The 25032-nt window shown below is 36.2% G+C and overlaps 1 pseudogene; it reads right to left on the bottom strand.

Annotated features, from left to right (window-relative positions):
- Positions 1–14937: 14937 nt before the first annotated feature.
- LOC147910488 (uncharacterized) lies at positions 14938–21459 on the bottom strand (annotated as a pseudogene).
- Positions 21460–25032: the final 3573 nt, after the last annotated feature.

Raw genomic sequence — 25032 nt, 5'->3', positions numbered from 1 at the left:
CGTTATCATTTCCTCTAGATTATATTAATTAAGATAAAATGATGTTTACTATTTTAATTACCAATGTAATTAGGTTTCCACGATCTCCATATGTGCTCTAATTAGTTCTAATGATCTCTACATCAAACGTATTAATGAAGTAACTTCTGCTTGTTAGTTTCGTCATCATTTCACAAAGATATATGTTCCAATGATACTGTCAGAAATCTTACGGTTTCTACGATACTTTAATTGAACAGAGCAGCCTATTTGAATTTCAGAAAAACTTATTAACAAGGCTGTGAGTGCTATAATCAGATAATGTATTCAAATAGGTACTTGGCGCAACTCCGATTTTATTATCGTTCGGTTGTACGTATGTCCATGACAGAATATTTAATTTCATTCTAAAATTGTTAATATTTTTTATAAACAATTTACGGGGCGGATATCCGTGGAAAACGTGGGAAGAGAAAGAAAATCGTAGTTAACACTGACCCAGAATTTGAGGTAATTGGCCAGCTGCGATATTCACTATCGCATCATCGTTTTGCGAAATTAATGCGAGCACGGATAATCACTTTCTCCGCGAAGCATACGGGAAGATACACGGCAACACATGTCGGAGACGCATTATGAAAATCGAACGATACATATCACGTCAAACAATAACCGCGTCCCGACATTCAATCCCAAGCGAAACGCTAGATTACGGTCTAGTATTATTTCATCCATCTCCGATGGTTTAAATTTAATCGTAATGGGCGGTACAGTTAGGGAGGTAGCTGTATCATCGGTAATATCATCGGTAATGTATGCGCCGACGTCTCACTCTGGTATGATAATTGTTGAGAGATATTCGAGTGGCGCTCGCGATATTGATATGAAAATACTGAGATTCACGGCGCCGCAACATATGTTGCACGCATCAATACGCAGAACGATAAGTCGTTCTTTATTGCCTAACAGTAACGTATTTCTTAAAACCCGGCTAGCGCCGCTCGCCGCACACTCTCTTCGATATTCTTATTGCTTCGTATATCAAGACAGGTATGTGTTCAGGTAGGATACGTTTTACAGCTGTCGATGAAACTGCGAATCGACAAATTTTACCGTTTCGCTTCCAACGTTCTGTCGCACCTGCCAATTGATTGACAATTAAACGCTCGAGATAATTCAATTGTCGTGAAATTTCTTCATAGAAATCATAAAACACGAACGGTTACCGAAAAAAGTTGTAGAAGAAATAAGTTACGAGCTGAAATTAACTACTTCTTTCTTATTATTACGTAAAAAAAATACAATGCGAAAATTGACCAAGATATGCCTAACTCGAGCCATATTCGGTCAAGGTGAGTCTTGATGTCTAATAATATTTTTGTGTGAATCATACAATTTCCACTTCAAGTAAATTGCGAGCCAATGATTTATCAGTCTTGAAACACAGTTCTGTACACTGAAACTGAAGTATGTAATATTACAAATTAAACTGATAAGCAATTTAATATTGCTGATGCTAATGAGTGTCTTTATAACACATCTCTTACTGATATTTTTCGCAATAAAGTCTCTGCGGTGTTTAAAAATGCTAAATTAGCATCAGTAATATTAAATTGCTTGTCAATTTAATTTATGATATTAGGTATTTTAACTTCAATGTAAGATTGTGTTTCAAGACTGACAAATAATCGATGCGCAGTTTAATTGAATTGAAAATTGTAAAATTCACAAAAAATATTATTAGGCATCTACTTTGACCAACTATAGCCTTCTTCGTTTATATGTGTAAAAATACACAGTGTAAACACACACACACACACACACACATTCTCTCTCTCTCCCTCTCTCTCATCGAGATCATAATTTCTTAGTTACTATTCTCTCTTCCTCCAGATTATCGTAAGCAGTTTCATTTCATTTTACTTTGCTTAATCAGCGTAAATTATCCGAGTAATCAAGACTCGGTTTGCTTAGCGAATATAATTATTCCTATCCTCCCGGAAGAGCGACACGCCATAAGAAAACTCGAAGCCCAAATCACTCATTGGTAGCCTTTCCTAGCCAGTTACAATTACAAGCGTCGTTAATTTATTACGGATGGTAAACACGGACACATTGCGCGAATCCTTACCGAGCGTATCGAAGAAGTTTATCATTTTTTCGCAACGTTTCAGTAGATTCGTATCAGTAGATAATAAAGTAGAAACTTAAGAGAGAACGGATGATATAAAGAGGAGGAGGAAAAAGGATGACGAGCGGAATGACGAGAGAAAGGAGAAAGAAAGAAATGAAGATAGTATATAGGAATTCTCGAGCATCTTCTTTCTATAGCCGCAGTAAAAAGGGCTATTGTTACAGCAGGAACTACTGTCGCTTCGCGAAGCATTTCCGCGAAGATTCCGCTTCGCACTCGGCTAACGGCATCCCGCGCATCATCCGCAGGGAAATTGCCAAAGTACCGCCAGGCATTCCGCAATAGGTCGATTCCGCAGCCACAGCGTGCAAGAAAGGATGTTTTTCTGCGGCGGATCCTATCTCTTAAATATTTAAGGGAATCTTTAATAACTAGATTCATGTAAATTCGACATCTATATTTGATACTTGTTTTACCTTATTTCATCATCAGAATTCAAACCTTATTGGTATTTTTTGAGAAAATCTAAAAACACTGTATTGTATGGGTGAAAGATAAATTTTAGAGAAGAACAATGTAAAAAGTATACATAAATTTTTTCACAAGTAAAATTCCTGAGCAATGCAATCGCTTGCTTTTATGCGGGAATTTTATATAATCTCTATGTGTGTAGTGCTAGAAACAAATGTTGAGCGTAACGGGAAGTACCCATTGAAATTTACGAAATTGACGGCAACGCAGAGAGAGCTTCTTGCACGGGGTAGTTTCGCGAAGTGAAGAAGCCACCTTGTTGACTATACAAACGAAAAATGAAAAAAGGCGTAATGAACGATTCCAATTGTCTTATAATCTCGATGTGCCGATGTGTAGGTAGGCAAGGTACAATAACAAAATTTATTTATCATTTATTTCAAACTCAGAAGTTGAAACCCCCACGAAGAACTTTGACCTTATATTATTACTCGATCGCTGCGCGCACGAGAGAACTCATCATATATGTATTTTCCCATATGTAAAGTTATATGACGTATTATTCGCAAAATGGCGTTTACGAAGGTACACATTACACGAAGCGATGATGAGTAGTCGAAAAACAATAAGACCGTGCAACGTAGAACGCGCAAGGAATATTGAATATCGCGGAGGCGCCGCCGTTTCGAGACTCGAGAGAGGCTCCCGCGTGTTTGCGCGTTCGCATAACGGGAAAACGTATATCCAGCGATATTGACGAAATTGACGGCAGGGAGAAACTTGCGTGGCGATGTTTTGCGCGATCCGGAGGAAGATGCTGAGCGGCAAGTACGAAGGAAGAAGAAGAAGCCGTCAAGGTTCCGGGTTCGATTCCCAGGGCTGCCATGGAGAAACGGCGCTTCACTCCCTCGCCGTGCGATCTAGATCGAGGGACTTGAAATACCTACCGTAGAACACGAGCTGGTGGCGATAAATTATTGCAGTACGGATGATTTCGCGAGGGCAGGGGTCAAAGTACGGCCGAATACGGGCTTAGCGCGAGGAAAGAAGAAGACGTAAGCGCTTGCGTTACTTCCCTGACTAAAACCGCATTAAGTCGGCGCACGATCAAGATCGCGTTTCGAGTCTAGCATAATGCCCTGAGAGAGAGAGAGAGAGAGAGAGAGAGAGAGAGAAAGGGAGAGAGCATTTATTGTTGTTCAAGCTTTCTAAGAATATACATACAGTAGAGACTAATAGATAATATAAAAAAGGAAAAATAAGATAACATGTGTGGGAAAAGATGAAAGTATAAAGAAAATAAAAAGAATAATATACAAAAATATTTAAATAAAATGAGTTGATAAAAAGTAAGAATTATAAAGAAAGGAAAAAGCATGCGGGTAACGATGTTATGTATATTCGTCTAATATGATGTACATTTTCGGAAATTATTTATGATTTGCTATTATCTTTGTCTGACTTGGTTTTCTAACATGATAAATTTTTGTTACGAATTTTCCTTTATGTTCAACGCATGCAAAATCCTCTTCACGGAACAATTTTTTAAATCCGTTATTCCCAGGTAACACACAGATTTTCAGATATTCCTCCAATCAAATGTTCAAAGGGTCGTAACAAACAGAAGAACGGTAAACGCGGCCATATAAAAAGAAATTATCCGTGAGAACCTCTAAAGAGATGCGCGATTGTGGTATGCCCGTCGAATGCTCTGACGTAATCCGTAATCGCTGATAAAGAGATCGCCGTTCTCATATACTGCTATCATTATGCGCGATATTAGGATGATTTAAGATAATTAGGCTTACATATGTGTACTAGCAATATCAATATTATCTTATAATTGCGGTAAACATCTGGGTCGCAAGCAACCTTTTTTTCTATTGTCTTCTTTGAAGTAATTGCGAACTCAACGCTTGTTAACATTCCATCCCGAAAGTCACTAACAGCTTTGGGAAGAATTCTGAATGCGTGGAAGTTAAGCGATGCGTCGCGGATGTACGCTTCGGAACTCGGCGCGTTCCAGAAAATTGCAATCTTGAATCTTCTTTCCACGATTGAGCATTCTTATTCTTGACGATCTGTCTACAGTGCAGAACCCGCGTACCCGCCACTTCCTTGTGAGGCTCGAAGCTAATTCGTAGAGCGCTAATCCGTTGCGCGAAATGAATCGGATAACATGCGTGTACCGCCATAAATCAAAGAGAAGATAAACGCGCCAGGGATAGATAATAAATACCGTATTGTTCCGTGATTGCGAGACTTTTCGGGGACTATTAGACGTTGAACTTTGATCCTGAAAACATTGCTCTCAAGCTGCAATTGAGAAATTATCGAAACATGTATTTAAACGTCCGTGAAATAAATCATACGTGCCATATTTTGCAGCGCGTACCGCGCGATCTCTGAATATAAGCCGAGCAAAAGGATGTACCCCCATCGACATTTCGACCGTAGCGACTTAACCGATTTCATGAAGACGCTATAATTTTCCGGATCGCTCAGCTACAAGAATTTACGCCAAAACGGATAAATATTGTATATATAATGACAATAGAATACAGCTAGTCCTGAGAAGCGGACAAACCGATCTATGTCCGTTACATCTGCCGTTAGTGATTTACAAGCAATTCCGCTTTCCATTATCCTTTAATCTAGGTCTTAGTGACAGATACTAAGCGCGACAAATGTGCATTACTAAAATGATGTTACCGTGCGAAACGTCGAAAAAACGCGTTAGTTAAACGGTGCCTCGCGCTCCTTCTAACGTCGACGGGTGATTTAGTCATTCGGTGTCGGCGATAATCAAAGCAATCATCGCGACCTCTCCGTTTTTTCTTTTTTCTCCTCTTTTCTTTTCTTTTTTTTTTCCACGACTACATTACGTATGACCATGGCAAAACGATAGCATTGTGTCATTCCCCATCTCGAATGAGATCCGACCGACTGCTCGAGTTTCTCGATAATCTCGGAGAGGACCCGGTTCACGCCCTTGTTCGCCTCAACTTCTCATTATTTTCTGTCGAATGAAGAGTTAAATAGGACAGCAGCCTTGCCGCAATGATTATGCTCCGTAATACGCATACGAGGATCGATCGGAACCCACGATAGCCCCGAGGTGACGCTGCAGTTTGGCGCACTTGCAGAACATCGCGACTTCTTACGGCCCATTGTTCGGATTTGTGTGAACTTTCGGAACAGCTGAGTATAGAGCACACAGCTCTCAAGAGGCATCACATACAAACGTGCGTGTCGGATCCTCTGCACAGTTATGGCTGCGGCATCTCGGAAACCTTGAAAAGTACCACGGCCTAGGTCGGCGTATTAACGTCCGACACGACACGCGATCTAATTTAAACGAATTTAGACTTGCATCTTACTCTTATCAGTCCCATATTAGCGAGAGAATATTACAGAAATATTTCCTCAGCGGCTAATCTCAATCGATGCTCTACTTAAGATTTGAATTAATTAATTATATCATTTATGAAATCCTCGAGCATGTACATGCTTGCAACGAACGGAGAGCATTCTATTCATCAGAATGATGCAATTTAGATGTTATTAAAGTCTTCGTTAAATCATTACGCTGCAGGTAAGTTTCAGAGGCTGGCTCTCTTTAAAGCAAGTTTGAATTCTGTTGATGAACGATATATATTTTATGGCGTTAAAATGTTCAATTAAATTTTTACAAAAATAAAAGTAAAGAAATGTTAATTTAATAATTATGACACATACCTTTATATTTATTAAATTCATATTTTTTTTATTTGTATATGCGAGTTTGATTTGCATTTGAATATAAAAAAAGTAACAACCTATCTCATATACGTATATATATATATATATATATCTTTGTATTATATATATATATATATAAAATTATACTTAATAAATTTCACAATAGATAATAATTCAGATTTAGATCATATAATATTCTTTGGCATATGAAGTGATTCAAAATATACCTTAATTTCTGGAATTTGTTTAAATTTTAATAATTCAGTGCTAGTTTGCTAATAATGCATTTTAATAACTTGGTGTTAGTCTGTTTATAATGCATGAGGAATGGGTTCTTCCGGAATAATCCGTGAGAAAGAATGGCGTCTTCTACCACATCGTTTCCTCATAAAAGTCAATCTCACCATAACAAAGTAGAGCGAGATTTTCCTCTTGGGCAAGCACTTCGACGAGCTTTACTCGGAAACTCGAAGTGGATCTTTAATGGTTAGACAACCGCTCGTATATATTGACCGGTAAACTTAATTTTCGAAAGAACCCTCAAAGTTGAATATATGTGCTTTGAACGTTTTGTGCAGTGGAAAAACTTTTCGTTTGTTTTTAAACGTGATGCAAAAATTAACATTATTTAAAAAAGAAGAAGAATTTAATATTAAAAAATACTCTTTGATATAATGCAGTACTGAATAACTATTAATTATATGTAAAATTAATTAGAAAATAAATTAATTGTTATTTTAACTTAATTCTGAACATCTCTATCTTCCGACGTGACAAACTCTGACAAACGTATATATTTTCTCTCTCTCATTTCTCTTTTTTCCTTAATTTATATATTTAAAATATTACGTAGAATAGAAAAATAAATAAATTATGTAGACATAAAATTTTATTCCGTTGCGTTAGAATTTTTATTTTAACTTTTCTGGTAATGTATATTTTTTTCTATAGAAACAGATATCAAGATACAAGATTAAATTGTTATTTATTTTCTATCTTATTGCATCATGCAATCATGCTGTAGACCCGCGCGATATTAAACCTAATTTTCCAGTTGACTTGCAACTCACTTATTTCAAAATTCAAGCCGCGAGACAAGACTCGTCTCATTAGTTCAGCCAGACATTTGATTTACAATTAAAGATTCACAATTGTTTATCGTTTTGCCTCGAAGTTTCTCTCACGGGAATTAGTCGGGCATATCAGTTTTCATTAATATGAAACCAGCACAAGCATCGCTATACGATTTCCAAGATAAGAACTAAGCGGATCTTCATCTGGCATCAGGCTGTTGCGCAATTCGCGGTTCACCTAGCTCGCCGGCTCGTTTTCCACGTAACATCCAGGTGGAAAAATGCGCGAGCCTTAGTGAAATCGAACGAAACCTTTCTCGCAAGGGCAATTCCGAGATGCACGACTCGGGAGCCAGCAAGGATCTTTAACGCGCGGTTAGAAGAACGTACATACCTCGCAGGCGAGGATAATCGATGGGAGCACCTGGGAGATTACGTTCGGAAATCCACGGGAACGTGGTGGATCGCGCCGTCGTTGCTTCCGTTGCGGTTGTTGTTGCAGTTGGTCCATCCGACTGTGGGATGTATCGACTCGGTCGGCACAGGCAGCTCTCTTTAAACTCTGATCCACCTGCGGCGGAGAGTTTGCCCTTGCTCTTCTCCTGTCTCTTAACAGCTCATTAACCACGTCCAGCCTCAACTGACCTCTCTATGCATAAACTCTACTTGCCCTCGAGGCACGTGAAGTCCTCGACCTCTGTAAATTCCTCAGATAAGCGGTGTGAGAAGATGCTTCGTTACACTTTGGGAAACAATGACGGAAGTCTCGCGAAAGTATAATTATTTAAATATCGGATTTGCTGATCGAATGAACACGCTACGCCTCATGCTTCGGGTTATGAAATGGTCGTATTGAGCTAAATTGGAATTCTGAGAAATATGCGATGTGTGCATGTAATGACTCTCTTTTTTTACTATTGTTTTATCACTTTGTTTAGTAATGCCGTTAATTGTTGGATAATCTGTTTTTTTTTGCTTCCCATGCGATTGCGAAAACTCACAACTATTTATACATAATAGTATTAAGGAAAATATCGTAGATCTGGAAAACAAAAAAGATTTACATGAGTACTCTCTTATCTTCACGTGATTCGACCGTTACATCGCTGAAATAATTTCATTTAGAATGCGTGAACAACAAGAACAATGTAGAGCCTCTTCGATTCATGAAGTCGATAGCGAAATAAGAACCAAATCATATGCGCGGAAGGTTGGTTAAAATCATTAGATTGCTCAATTAAAGCTCGAATAATTGTCTTGTCATTCTCGAGAGATATATACGCCGTTACGTACAATAAGGAATGGAATGTACAAAGTTGAATGGAATTATAAAGAATGATAAAATAAATTGAAAGTAAAACGTTTATGAGCTAGAGAAAGTTTAACAATTTATAGGTGTAAGAATAATTCTTTTCTTTAAAATCAGAAGAGAAAGAGAGGGGGAAGGAAAATTTAAGAGAAATAAAACAGAGCCCAACAAAAGTTTTAAAATCCGAATCTATATAATTTTAACAAAAAGAGGAGAAAGAGGGAATTTATATTTAGATACATTTAGCTACTTTGCCAGATGTACGAAATGCGGAACGGAAGAACGATGCAAGAGCAATGTCGATAAATAAGGAACCAAAGTAATGGATGAGGGAGTGTATAGTCACGCGATCTTCGGTCGCATCAGAAGGCATTCTCCGTAGAGATCACGGGGCATTCGTGCTTTCCCACTGGATACCCCTTTTACGGAACTATAAATTACATTTTCGAGCATCTATCTCTCCATCGACATATCCAATTTGTCGTTAAGTATCAAGCCATGCATGCCATTTCATTTACACTTTAAAGATCAATGTGTCTGTTATTATCTGTTATTACTATCAGTTTCTCTAACATTGCGATATTCCTTCCAGGATTAAAATCAATATTAATAAAATAAAGTTCATTTGCTCATTAATACGTTCTTTATATATATATCGTTGTGATAAAAAAAGTTTTATAATCATAAATTAAATAATTTGTTACAAAATTGAATAGCAATATAAAAATAAAGCTTATTATTCGTGCGCCTACAAATAAAATATTTCATTACCGCACTGTAATTAAAAATAAATTTTGACAGCAATCGATAATTAATAACATCAATAACATCGAATATCGCTGAATCCGCGGATACCTGTCAGATATTATCTCACAGTAAAATTAATTTAATAATTATCCGCCCCAACATCTCTCTCTCTCTTTTCTTCTCTTTCTCTTTCTTTTCCAGTAAAATTTTCTTTTTTAACAAATTGCCTTCGCACAGGATAAAACTAAAGGCAACCATGACTTGCTCGTAAGTAACTTATAATTAAATCACAAGGTACGCCCACCGCCTCATCTTCCTTCATTATTTCTGCACACGTCAATATCCAGCATTCACCGGATGCGCTTCCGAAGAAGTTTTCGTCTGCAGCGATTGGAGGGAATGCTCGAAACAATTTATTATTAGTACTTTAGTACTTCTATAGTAGCATCTTCTACCGCATCGTTCCAATTAGCCGTTTATTTATTCTACGAATAGAATCGTCTAATAACATTAGATTATGTCTTCTCTCATCATCTTTAGAATTAGATTTGTTGCTAAGATTATTATATTTAATGTAATATTAATAATAAATTCTAATACAATGAAAAAAATGTAATTTTATCGATCTTTTCTGTACCGATAGAAAATAAGACGTAAATAAAATTATTGATATTGATCCTCAGCGATTCGTGGGAGTATCTAGACGTTTTCATGGTCATTTGCTGCCACGGTTCGGTGAACTTCCATCTCTCGTTCTTTTTGTTATTTTTCACAAGCGGCTAATTTCATTACTGATACGAAAGACGGCCAACGCATTTCTCACATGATGATGCTGGCAAAAGTTTCAAGATACGAAAGATGCGATTTAAAAAAATTTTTTTGAAGACATAGACAGACAGACAGAGAGAGAGAGAGAGAGAGAGAAAGAGAAAGAGAGAGAACAAAAAAATGCTCACGATATATACCCAGATAATAAAATGTCTACAGTCTTCTAGATTGGTGTTCTGTTAATATCGCCATAATATGAAGGCAAATTGTTGACAGAAACTGAGCAGATCCTGTCGACATTATCTGACGCTATGACATTATAGACTGCCAGCAAAAACGACGAGATTCTGCTGACAGTCTAGTGCTAGGTGATGTCGACAGGATCTACTTGGTTTCTAAACAATATACTATCAGATTATACCACAAATCTGCTCTATTCCTTCTCCAGTCTATTATTTATTTCTGCTTGCAGATTCTATTACGTTTTTTCTGGCAGTCTGTCAACATTATTATGTACATCTAATTCTGTAATAATTCTGTTGTTATTTTTGTTGGCATAGTGTGTAGCAGACATTTAAAAAAAATCTGCTTTCTACAGACTTGGCTATCTGGGCTACGTGTGTGCGTGCATTACTCGCAGGAGAATTCATCTGTCAACAGATAATGCACTATATAGATAGATGAGCGGATAATCAGATAAGATTAATGAGCGAATCACACAGAGCCGACAGATAAATCGCTAATACTCGCGCGCTTCGCATTGCTAGATAACATGCTCAGATAAGGAGAAACACAGATAATATAGATCAATACCGTTTGAGCGATTACACTCACCGACAGAAAAATTTATATATATCTCATACATATGTAACACAATAGTCGCAAACATTATCTCGCATGTGCATGATGTATCTCACCTTCTATTTTTTTTTCTTTCTAGAAGAGGAAAGAAGACGGTGCCTTCCGGTTTCTTATCAGAGCACCCCCGCATGGTACGTATAACGATGCGTTTTCTCATAGATCACCAATCGCGACGTTGAATGTAGATTAGATTATTAGAACTATGCGCGAATAAGACGCGCGAAAACGTCCATTTGCTTCCGGATTCAATGAATAAGATATATTGCGGATGTAAATCTAACTTACCGATAATGATCCGAGGGGTGTGGTTCGGCAACTGACAAAGCGCAATTATCTTCATATATGAATGTAATTGAACAATTGTACGGCGGAAGTGGCAATTTGTATTAAGATTGTAGCCTTCTTCTCTTCCCTTTCACCGCAAGGATTACTTTTCCTTTCTCCATGTGACGTCTAATCGATGTTAAAATGATAAAATAATTAATGAAATAATACATAAAGCATTATCCAGTTAGCAATTGTTTTATAACAAATATAAAATCTGAATTCAATGTCGAACAAATAATTGCGAGGTGCATGTCTAATAAACATCAACTAACATACATATAACATAACATCGGTATTACAATTTCACATTCAACTGTAATTGTTATGTATAATATGTGTTACATTTAGATTGTTGAATCTAAAATTATAACATTGATATGTTACTGTAAGTTGGTGTTGTATAATAAGGCTAAAAACTGACGAAGAAAACTCTAAATGGAACATTGTTACTTTCAACGCACTTTGCAATAATTGATGATTAAAGACAAAAGAAAGACTCAAATTGAGATTTTTGTATAGAAAATATATACATTATCGAGCAATATCGGTCGATCTTAGCATTATTCGTGTATCAATTACGAATGTATTAATAAATATACATAGTTTCAAATAAAAATCATAATCGTTTTTTCCCAGAGATCCGATCTAATCACAAATAATTGCGGCTTATTCAAAGTGATCAGTTATGTTCTATAATTACTGAAGCATCCGTATATGCATGTTTCGGAAGTCAATAGAGGACTCGTGAATGATGCAAGAGTCATGTTATGTTCAACATTTTGTGAGTACAAATATCAGGCAATCAATTAACAGATTGGAGATCGGCAGAATTTAGAAGATAATAAATCTGCTAATAATCTATGTGCATAGTACAACTTATTGTTGAACTATGATTGAGTTGTGAGTGTATGTCGCATCTTACAGTAATATAATTAAAATTAAGACACCGTTATATAACGGTGCATTTTAATCAGAAAAGGATCAATAAGAATCGACAGATGGGGAACGTATTAAAATTATCATTGCACTAATCTCTGCACTCAAAAGTTGGCAGACGCCTATTAAGAGTACCAAGACTCTCGCACTATTCGCTTCGTAGATCGCTAACTCGTTTCTCTCGCAATCAATAAATCGATAAATCGCTAATTACATGATCTAATGATCTAATCCGCTCAATTTTAGACGTACACAGATAAACATCAAATAAAAAATCATGTAGGAAATATTCCACCCGATGAGACTAAAAATTAATTAATTAACAAAGATATGGAAAAATATCTTCAAAATACATTCGGAGTTTTCGAGATTTGCATACTTTTCATTTAATCTCTTGAATTAATAGAAAAATCTGAAAAAGATCATTCAAGAAACAAAAGAATTATAATGACATACATATATAAATACAATAAATTATTTTTTAAAAAGTGTTAATCAAATAATTAAAATGGATTCTTTTAAATTAAATTCAAAAAGAAATTTTTTAAATTCCCAATACTGTAAAGCCTTATTACACGATAAGAATTATGATAATAAGAACTTACAACAATTACAATGGTAAGAATTAATAACAAGCACATTCTTTCATTCTAGCTCTGTGTAATATTATTTTATTTATAGGTCATCAAAGATTGCACGTTCGATTCTACTTGGGGTTCGTTGATCCAAGAAGGGTGACCCTGACGATCAGGGTCGTCGCGGTATAACAATAAGTTTGAAATCCCATTGAGCACAGGTCACCCGATCGCGTCGATGTACCTTTGTTCCTGCTCGTTTTCTTCGCCAACCCACCGATGTCATCTCACGCTCCGACACTCTGCGGTCAGTCAGTCGTCACGATCTGCGGAAAGGCTTTACACTGGTAGAGATTGATCCTCGACAACCAATAGAAAGCTTCTGCTTAATAAGCCACATTGCTTTTTTACGTTCATGTCGAATAGTCGCAAAAGATGTCTCGCGTCGCCAGTGTTCATCTCCACTAATGTGAGAAAACTCCCTGGCGTATTCTCGGTAAGGAAAAGAATTTCTGCTTGATCACAGTTTACGCGAAAATAAGTAATTATCCAAGCAAATTACGCTTAAGTGTTGAATCAATCTTTTGTATCCACCCGAGTGAAGTATTACGAGCAGACAATTGCATAAGATTATACTGATTAGCATAATATGAGATATTCTAAGAGGTACACTAAAAGGTTCAATATAACACGTCGTCATGACTGTCATTTGAATTCAGAGACGAAACGCTTTTCAATGTCTTGTCGTAGTATTAAATGTATATGCTTTGCATATTATGCACGTTATACTGTTGCTCTAATGAAGTAAATCGCAAAATAGTACCGCAATGATTGCAACTTGTTGTAATTATTGTCAATTGTTGAGATTCGACTCTTTCATTCCGACGTATATGGTCAACATATTCAAGATATTAATTTTACAATTAGATTTGTAATTTATTATGCTCATTTTGCAGTCGCTAATAAAAAATTTTATACTATGATATTAATACATTGATTGATAGCTCAATCGAAATTTGAATCAGAATTTGATTCAAATAACTTGAAGGCTTCACGTCTTTATTCGATGGAATATTGTATTTGCATTTATATTTAGAAAAATATCAAGAATTTTCACATTTATAATACAACAAATTATACATAAAAACAATTTTTATAAAACGTTTTTATAATTAATTACTACTTATCTTTGTCAAAATAGATATTACGCCAACTCTTTCATAATTATTTTATAACAACTATCCTACAGATGAAAACAAAAACAGTGAAATGAACAATCGCCTGAAGAAAACCATTAAATTTGTTTTGCTACTTTTTAATTTTTTTTTAAATTTTTTAAAATTAATAAATTGATTTTTTTTTTTTAATTTGGAGAAAATTAATTTTGTAAAAACTTATTCCATTTCTTTTCTTACATGAAATGCAGACACCTTCATCGTAGAAATATTTGCTCGAGCTTTCGCTTTTATCCGTTTTTACCCCACTTATTTCTACAGAAAATTGTGATGTCACGAAAAGGAGTATCGGGTCGAAGGTGTGCAACGTGCGTGCTCTTCAATTAACCCTTCGCCATATCGACAGTTCCGATCGGATCTGCGAGAACAATCGCGACCGTATTTTCGCCGCGCTGCCGACGTAGCATGATTCAATACTTGAACAATTCTGTACGATACCGGCTGGCAATAGAAAATTTTTTTATGAATGCACAGATGCATACACGTACAAACACATTAAGTTTCTTCGCGGAGACAACACCCCGCCGGTTATACTCCAATTGTCTCATCACGTTGTAGAATATAATAGCTGAGCTATTAAAGTGCGATGTTGCAAGAAGGAGATTAAGGATGAAAGACACTTTACTATTAATATTGCATGAAGTCAAACCTCAAGGGTCTCCTAGAACAAATAGAATGGAAGTAACTTCTCTTGTGTGTGCTCGTTAGTTTATGATTTTCTAGTGATAGTAAATAAAAGAGGTGGAATGTCATCAGATGATTGTATTGGATAATAAATGTCTTTCTTGCATGAGAAAAAATATATTTTGCAATAATAAATAAATATATTTTGTTCATATTTATATGAATAATATACGCTTATGTTATAATATGTCGAACGACAATTAATTGTATTGTCCAGATAAAGTTAGAAAAGTATTTCTTTAATTAAAAATTATTAACAAGATTTTATGCACGCTGTAACTGTAATTCTAAACGATATTGTGCCGTTAAGCTGGTAGCAAATCCCTCTTATTATTGGGTACGTAAACTGTGTTTTAACGGGATTAACATGAATGACTGATTTTAATCTGCAACACTCGGCCATTATTTGCTCGCATTTTTTAACCGTTTTGCGGTAATTTTTGTCAAGTAAAACGACAATTGTATATTTGCGTCTAGAAGGTACGTTTGTGACAGAAGGTTTCTATTTGTATTCATAAAGTCACGTACATCTTGATCCCTCAAAGAGATGGAGACTGTCATTTCGAGTCCTGTTAATTAAACACAAAGGCATTTTTGCTAATTAAATTTATCAAGTGCTCGTTTTATACGCACACACGAAAAAAGTATATTGCACATAAAAATGTTACGTGCGATATAAACGCGTACACGTCGTTTCATTACGTCTATGACTGGAAGCAACGGTGCTTGGTAACCTTGAACCAATTATGTATACCAATTATTTCGCAAACCGACCGTTTTGCATTTCGGCGAGGTCGCAGACTGAAGAGTTTACGCTTTTACGTGCCTCGTAAATAATGGTGTAGCAAGGAATGCGGTTATCTACATGAAGGGATCACTGCGCGGTGAATTAACGAAACTGCGATGGCAGACCCTAGCCGTTTTTCCTTATTATGTAAAATGACAGGTTGCTTCATGATACCCAAAGGTTTATGAAATATCAAAATTTGTAGCATAAAGTTAACGCTTTTACTAAAAGAAATTGTACAAAATATCCATCTACACAAACTAAAAGTAATATAACGTTATGAAAAATTTAGAAAGTCCATCCAGTCGACATCGAAAGTAACAAAACATCAATGTTATAATTTCTCAACAATATAAAAGTTATATAACATTGATATTACGTTACTTTTAAAATAAACAATAACGGACTCCTCGACAAATCGAATTACATTCATGAAAATAATTAAGCATGCGCAATCAGTGCGCAAAGTCAGTTTGCGTCTTGACTCCTCAAGTAACACACAGCCCTTACAAAACATGAACAAAGCGCTAAAAAACCACATATCGCTTTTTAGCGCTTTGCAAGTGCTGCTATGCTCTTTGGATCCTACATGTTACTTTTAATGTCGACTGGGTGGCTTTCTAAATTTTTCATAAAATAACGCTTATATAAGCATGCATCCGTACGTCCACGTGCAACCATCTCTACGAGGTAACCATCGCCACGAGAGCGTGGCATCTAGGAATTTTATCAGGTTTATATCGCTATTTACATTCCCCTGAATCTCTAAACGCTGGCTTGATCTACGCGCGTTAGCGTCCGTTAGCTTCTCCAACAAAAGGACGTCTCTCAAGGAGTTCCGCAGATGCAACTCTCGCACGATCCACGTCGGATAAAAGTCACCGTACCTAGCGCAGATCTGTCGCGACGTCAAGCGTGGTGCACGGAAACACTCGCCACACGCGTCCCGTATTTAAACGCCATAAATTCTCGCGCGACTCGACACTGCGTGTCCCCCGGGAGAATCGGGCCGATTAGTCGACATTGAAAGTTGCCGAGCGGTACCCTAAGGTTAACGGTGTCTTGGGCAATTAAGTCTGCCGTGCTCCTCCGGCTTGCGTGCCCTCACTATGCTGATGCGTAAACACGCGTGCGCGTGTAAACGTGCGCGCGCGCGCACGACTAACTCGCTTACTTGCTCGTATACGACAATTACCCTTTAAATTGCCGGTGATCATACGGGGAGGAAAGTTCAGGGTGACGTGTTCTTCTTTTCCCTCATCTTTCTTTCTCTTCTTCTTCTTCTTCTTCATTCTCTTCTTCTCTCGCCCGTCCTCTCGAGGATTTACTCCCACTCGATCTATCTCTGTTACCGTCGTGGCCGGTCGGCTATACGGAATAAGCGTGAGAAGAAATGCCTCTCCGTGGGGTACCCTAATACAGCAGGATACGCTGATTGTGATTCAAATACCACGGTTGATGGATTAATTATCGGCAAGCTTACCGAACGCTTTTTTCCCGCGTCGAGGACTTCCTCAATTCTCCAAGTGTATTAGCGGATTCGTAACGCACGGATATTGGAATGAGGACGTTCCTAATTATGAGATTATAATTGGAAATTGATCAATCTCGATCAAGAATCTGTCTATGTAATAAACGTAGATACAGTTAGAGTGCTCCAAGTCATTAATGTAGTTATTAGTAGATCATAAATGTATATTTTTGTATCATCGTGACAATAACTAATAAAAAAATAATTAGTGTTAATATTAATAATTAATGTACGTGAAAATAATTAATATATATCTATGCACTTGTGAAAAAGATAAAAGAAACATGAATCCATGTAACTAAAATATTAATACCCTTTTCTAAATATAATATATTTAAAAAACGCTATTTTATATGCATCGTTTATTTGCTTGGGACAAATAACTTTTTAAATAATAATGAAAGACGCAAACACGTGTAAATAAAATAATTCCAAACATCTATTAATTTTAAAATTGCGTTTGTTAATTGCGTTTGATTGCTTTGTATGATCTTACCGACCCAGTTAAACGACAGTTTATGTGTATGTACGTGTCAAAGATATTAATTCTCGACAACAAGATGTTAACATTTCAAATGCCTGATCTTCGCATAGATAATCAAGTCTCGCATAATGACTTCAATTTCTCAACTAATCCCGCAATGTATTGATGCGATGTGTCGCAGTAAAATCACGCGATTGCAAAGCTAATTACACGAATGAATTCCCATGTATCGTAATGCGTTAATAAGTTTATTTGCATAACATTAAGGACTATATACATGTGTGTATATATGTTATCTTATCTTACAATTAGAATTTTATTTAAAAAATACCAATACTTTCGTTTGTTTCAAATATGGAATTATCACAATTATTTGATAAAACAATATATAGATATATAATATAATAATATCAACGTGCTTGGTTTTAGGAAGATAAAATTTTTTAACTTTTCGAATAACAGCCGATGAAGAAAGTACAGAAGAACATAAAATTGCGAAATTCTAGAAATTCTTGCACTGCGTTATTTGCTACATCAATTGCGTTACGTAATAACTCATGTTCTTTCCTCTGTATATAAGTACATCATAAGTTGCGACCGACGGAAACCGCGTGCGTCACGGCGAAATCGCAACAGCTTCCAGAGGACGCAGATCTACGATTTGCCGAACGAAAAAACGATCGAGGCGAGGCGAGGCGAGGCGAGGCGAGGCGAGGCTTCGCTCGAGGAAAAGGGAGCATTGAACCGCGGAATCGGCGTCGACCGCTTGAGAAGTATGCAAACGGATGATAATTAGCCCTGAATCCATCCATGGTGATATGAATTTCTCGACGAGCAACGACGGAGGCGGATTCCTCCGCGTGGCAATATACCACCGGTAGCGACCGTCAGGCGCTTCCCACGAAGAATCTGATCGGACACGCCTGCCCCGCCGGGGAAGCCCCGGTTGTAAATCGCGATACATAGGCAGCACGACGACATCTCGTCCGCCGTTGACCTACCTATAAGCGGTAATATCCCTTAAGAGGGCCGGTTCATGAAAGTGATTATGTAAAGCAGCATCTCTGAATCGCAGATTCGAATTATCTCGGCCTGCACCGTGTACCGTAGGTCACGCTCGCGGCCACACATTATATGGCATAAGGTCCGTGCCCTCCCCAGTCCCTCTCGTCCCTCTCCGTGATGATAAAGATCGAGAGTACATATTTCTGTAATACGTGCTCCTCGGGGATGCACGTACAATAGAAGCGGAGATTATTATGCAGTATTGCATGATCTATGACTGTTACGAGAATATAATACCTGATAATATAGTCGGTTTTGTTATGCATGTATCAAAGAGAAAAAGATGTCGCACGCTCCGTGATCTAAATACTATAATCTAGGACGGTGAGGTGACAAAATTAACTGTCTTCAAGTAAATTGAAAAACTTATCTTGCGTCATTAATCTTTGGAAGAGTGGAAGATGTTACTATGATATTCTTTCTTAGTTTAGTAAATTCTATGATATGCTTCTTTAGACACAAAGCAAATTACGTCGCAGATCGTATTGTATTTTTTACACAAAGATATAAAGTTGTATGTGCAATAAGTTGTAATTTGTGTCAAATGTAGACATTTATATTTTGTTTTTATGAAAATAAGGTTTTTGTACAAACATATGAAATATAATACAGCTTAAAAATTATTCTAAAAAATATAGAAGATTGTACAAATAAAATAAATAAATATTCTTATTTTTTACACACTCACGTGGTTTATTAACTCGTGCAATATAGTTTGCAGAATGTAATTCGTAAGATGTGTATTTTGACTTTACATTGTACATCTCTCTTTGGAATCCGTATTTAAATAAGACTGCAACTTTTTTTCTTGCCAAGTAGAATCACGTATAAAGTCTTCCGTTATATATTTGATTCTGTTTCATCGCTATTTACTTCGATGTAATTATATCGACAATAATTACGATCTAGATGGAAGTTATGCTTGAAATTTTCGAAAGCTAACCAAAATTCTGCAATCTTTCGATCTATTCGTTTTATTAAATCATCGTGATACCGTTGGACTTCAACTTTAATAATATGTTCTATTCTACGCAGAAACTTGGCGTTATTCTCGTACGATGCTGTCAGTTTGAAATTAGTCGGTTTGTTAGAGTCATCTCGATTTTTTGCAGTTGTATCTTCACAGTCATACACTTCACTTTTCTTTTTTCGAACTTCCGACGAATTTATTGTATTTTGCATTTCAGACCTGCAATCATTATATTTAAATTTCTAATGTAAATGTCGCGCGGACTTCCACAAGTAATATTATTACAAGAAAAATGTGACATTAAATAAAACTATTAAAAAAAATCAATTAATCAATTTTATAGTAAAAAAGTAGAGAAAAATTATAAGATAATTTTATGTATCCTAAATAAAAATCAAAATCAAAAATTTCGACTTCATAATCAGTTTGCAAATACATTTCAAGTTAAATAAATCGAACCTGCCGCGCAGTTTATAAAATTGAAAAGCATATATTTGTAAAAATTTGCATGTAAATATTATTAAGTTTCAAGAGCCGCTTCGATCGAAAATAAGATTATTTCTGTTAATTGATTTATTCTTATTGATCTAATTTCTACTTGTAAAATTAGGAAATTTTCAGAAAGTGCAATTTGGTTTCTACGAGATTCAAATGTCGATTACCATGCTCGAAATTGTTTCCATAGTTCGCTCAAATTGCTTTCGTGCAAACTAATAACATCCTCTTTAAGTCGCTTCTCCCACGCATCGATTTGTCTTTGAAAATCAAAGTAAGATTTCGCACTTCGCTTCTCCAAGACTTCTAGATGTCGTTCGATATTATCATATACTTTCCTCATATTTTCCATCTCGTCATGTATCCTTCTTCTTTCTGCCAATTGCCATCTGACTATTTGAGAGGAGATCCTATTTTCGTGCTTATCTTGCCAAGTCAGCAGATCTCTCTGAAGAATTTCACATCTCCCGTGACTCTGGCATTTCTGCGGACTCTGGTACCTCTTCAGGGCGACGATCTCCTTCTCAGCTTGGGACAATCTGTACTTAAGCTGTTCCACGGTGGTCTTCAAGGACTTGTCACGGAGACCGATTTCTGCCTCATCATTGTCGCCGGAAGCTTCCGCCTCTGGAACGCGCATTCTTGTGTGACATAACAGGTACACATATTCCGTTTACTTTATGCAATGATAACGCGGAATATTAATAAAAAACTGAGAAGTCTCGCGAATTTTATGGTACTTTCAATTATTTTGATCATACTATCGTCTTTACGCTTCTCAACTTTAAATTGTATTTTACACGCTACTGTATTAATAATACTATATAATAATTATTCTGCAAGATTATCGCGAAAAAACCTTTGAAAGTATCTGATTCGAAATAATAATATCCGTCTGTGACTCTTCTAGGCCGGTGATAATCTTGCTCCATTTGATCGTCTCCGGAGCTGCTATCTCCTGCCGAATCACTCTTCTTGTACTTTAAAGTGTCAAGTTTGTACATCGGATTGCCATCGAATCTCATTCTCTTTCAATTCATAATTCATGTTTCTATTACCTTCCGATTTTCTCAATATTCTTTGATAATCTTTATAGGGAGATCTTGTCATTCGATAATTATTTCTTTTTGGTTCAATAAAATTAGTAGATGCTTCTTTAAAACATAGCATGGATTCAGATTCTTCTTCAATGGGCGATAAACTACGAATTTCTCCAAAATTCTCACTTTTTCGTAGATTTTTAATACCGTTCCTGATGCATTCGACAGCCTCTAGATTCACATACATTACATAAATAAATATCAATATAGTAGTAAAAGAAATAAAAAAACACATACATTTTTTTTGTTAAAGATAAAAAACAGAGAAGAAATTTAGAAATTAACATTCTTTAAAAAAATATTTTAATAATTATCCGTATATACAAGTTTTTTTATATAAGAGGTTGATCGAAATTTTTTTTGTCTTATCTTATCATAATAATCTATTAAAATTTTATTTAAAAAAAAACATTAACAATCACTGAAATAATTATTTTAAAGAATTACTGTATCATTGTTATATTATTATGATCTTATTCTACTAAAAATAACATAATAAACAACCAGCCAACCCATAGCTATATCGCACTCTTGATTCACAAAAGATCTTCTTCCCGTGAACCCAACAGAAGAGTCTCTCTTGCAGTGACCTTCGTCATGCGCGATACGCGAAGTGTAGTAGAAGAAATCTGTATCCGCGTCCTTTGGTTGCTCAATCGCGGGAAAAAGAAACTGAGAGGATATAACATAGAACGGCAGGACGAATAGCAAGAACGAGCTTAATGGCGCTGTAACGCTGGCAGCGGGCAATTTTCAATTTCGCTGACTCGCGCGGAAGTGGCTTTCCCACCTCTGTGGCGGAATTGAGACGTCGCTACGAGTCACGGGGCACTTGGCACCACCGGATTTGACATGGACAGCTGGTCGCATTGGACACGTTAGGAACACCGTAAGGAAAAAGAGCGGGTTTTCCCGGATAGTTGCACGGTATTAACCCTTTCACTGCTCAACATTGATATTCCTGTCGAAATGAACTTAAAATTCATGCGGGCTCGATCAGCATCTCTCTCTCGAATGACGTTATGAAACGTCAACGTTATGAAAGAGAAATGTTCTACGGAATTGATTGAAATGGATAAACATATAAATGTGTAATTGTAACTCTTAATAAAATGCATTAAAATATTTATCTTCATCTTAGAACATACAATTACTTCATAATTATAATTATATATTTGATGTAGAATATACGCGCTGCCTGTCACGGAAATCTTACTTTAATTCTGCATACGCTCGATAACGATCTTAACGTTGCATCTCGAAGATCTTCAAGACCTGAAATAAATAATAAGTGTCTATAAAAAAGGCACACGCAGTTTGCAATAATTATCAAAGATGCTTATCCGTTTACGTCAGACGTTAAGGTTATTCGACCGCCGGTTCTCGCGATGTTCGCTCCGCACACGGAAATGGAGGAGAGGCGGCCGCTCGCTCGCTCGCTCGATCTATTGCGTGAAATTAAATGGAGAACGGAGCCGCGAGTAGCATTACGGAGATAATCGGGTGTCGAAGCTCGCGCGAGCCCTTCCGCCCGATATCCTAGTTTCGCGCGAGGAATCGGTCGTCCTTATATGAGAACACCTGCGGCGAACAAGAGCGGCGAACAAGAACAGCGAGGAGGAAGGAAGCGTAACGAAGGCGCCTGCACAGGAGGAGAGCGAAAGAATGGACAGCAAGAACGGTAAGGAGCAAAGAGTCGCACGGTGTGTGTTATGGGTATAGCGGTCCTAGCGGTAGATACCCGCAGATAACGCGCTTATTTACATAGGCAGGCGCATAAGTGCAAAACAACGTGACGTTAATGAATTGCACGCGTAACGCGTGCAATCCGCGTAAAGCTGTACAAGGTAACTGCCGCGTCTATCGGAAACTTAATTTATTCAAGTATTATTTATTATGTTCAAGCTAAATAAATTGAACCAATAAAATTTTTATATACTGTCTACTACTGTAAAAAGTTCAGAAATATGAAACATTAATTTTTTATATTTAAAAAAAGCTTTTTAAAATCCTTGCGTTTTTATTGTATGTCTTATGATGGGCTATATGGTTTACTCATGGATGAGATGTACAGCTATGATCAACTCAAAATTTAGAAATATTTTTAAATGAGACATAAAATGACAGAGTAACTCATTAAAGCCCGGTTGCACCAACGTTACTTTAACTTTAAGCGAGACTTAAAACTCTCTCTGTCTCATTTTAAAGCGAAAGAGAGAAACAGAGACAGAGAGAGTTGGTGCAACCGAGCTTTAAATGTATTTACAAAGTTTTAGTACGGAATAAGAATGACAAATGTACATGCAAAGTTATAGATATAGATGATAACTCTAATCTTTTGCATACATTACAAGTGTTATGATATAAGACATATATTTCATGTAATGTATTTACATTTAGTGCATTTGTTGCATTTAATGCACTGAATCCAATATATGTACTATGTGTGTTGTGGGTATAAATCCCACGCGCTAAAAATGCCGTATATCCTAGGCAGATAGGATATACAAGACATCAAGTAGAACAAAGGAAGCACTTGCTAAGCACATGTATTTTGCTATACCTCATCCTTTATTACATCTCTTACACTTATATATCACGAAGTAGCTAAACCTTTTACACTCCCTACAATAATTAGTTTACACAGGTTGTACATGATTGCGCTACTTATTGCATTGATTCAATTCACAATGGTTTCATTAATATTAATATTAGTAAAAAAAAAATTATAACACAATACTGATATAATAAAGGCGTATAATAGAGTGATTGCGCGCAAATTATCTTCTTCCATTTTTTCTGACTTCTACAATGTAACTCTTCGAGCAGCGTAAATACTTTAAGTGAAGAAACGGACGCGAGTTTTTCTCGTGGCGGATCGATCCTTTTACTCAAGGCCGAGAATCAAGAATCGAGATGCTTCGCGATCTAAAATCAGAAATACATTTATGCGAAACTAAAAGACGTAAAATATAGATTTTTTGTAATTCTATATTATATATAAATCTATATTACATATATACATATTATAATATACTCTACATTATAATACAATAAAAAAGAGTAAGAAAGTAAAAAAGAATATAAGGTAAAGCAACGGAGTTTCTTTTGCACTGTTTACATATCCTTGTTAACAAATTATGTAATTATCTTTTTTTTATAATTACTAGAGTTTTATGCATTAATATATTTGACAGAGGAAATAAAAAAGTATTGGCAATTACCGAAAACGGTTTAAATATATCTCAATTTATTTGATACAGAGCTCATGGTTAGGTACTCAACACTACTTTGTGGAATAGTTCCATGCAAATGGAAGAAATGGAAGCAACTTCGTTATTGTTTTACCAGTTCGGTGGAATGCCGATAACGGGGATCGTGGGATTGCTTGTTAGCAATCGCGAGAAAATCTATGGAAGAAAAGGAGAATTAACGAGCGTCACGCTAAGCGATTGTTGCCGTTATCCAATTGTATAATGATGAGATCGAAACAATATCGAGTTAAATGATCTACAAACAAATCTGTATATTCACGATTTAGTTCAATTTGAATGTGTATGTCAGAAAAATTATTATCGCATACAATGACATGTCACAAAGCACGTATGTGATCCTCTCCGAAGAAATTGACTTACGACAAAATTTGTGAACTAAATTCTTTATTTTCCCTACAAATTTGAAACAATCTTACCAAAATTTAATATGTTTCTAAAACTAAAGCTTATCTCAAGAAACTAAGTATACGTCTTCGTCTCGTATA

The sequence above is a fragment of the Acromyrmex echinatior genome, chromosome 2 (genome assembly GCF_024713525.1).
Source record: "Acromyrmex echinatior isolate Ae372 chromosome 2, ASM2471352v2, whole genome shotgun sequence".
In the NCBI taxonomy this organism is placed as follows: Eukaryota; Metazoa; Arthropoda; class Insecta; order Hymenoptera; family Formicidae; genus Acromyrmex; species Acromyrmex echinatior.
Note: the sequence above shows the minus strand (reverse complement) of the source record. Positions and strands in the feature narration are given on the sequence as shown.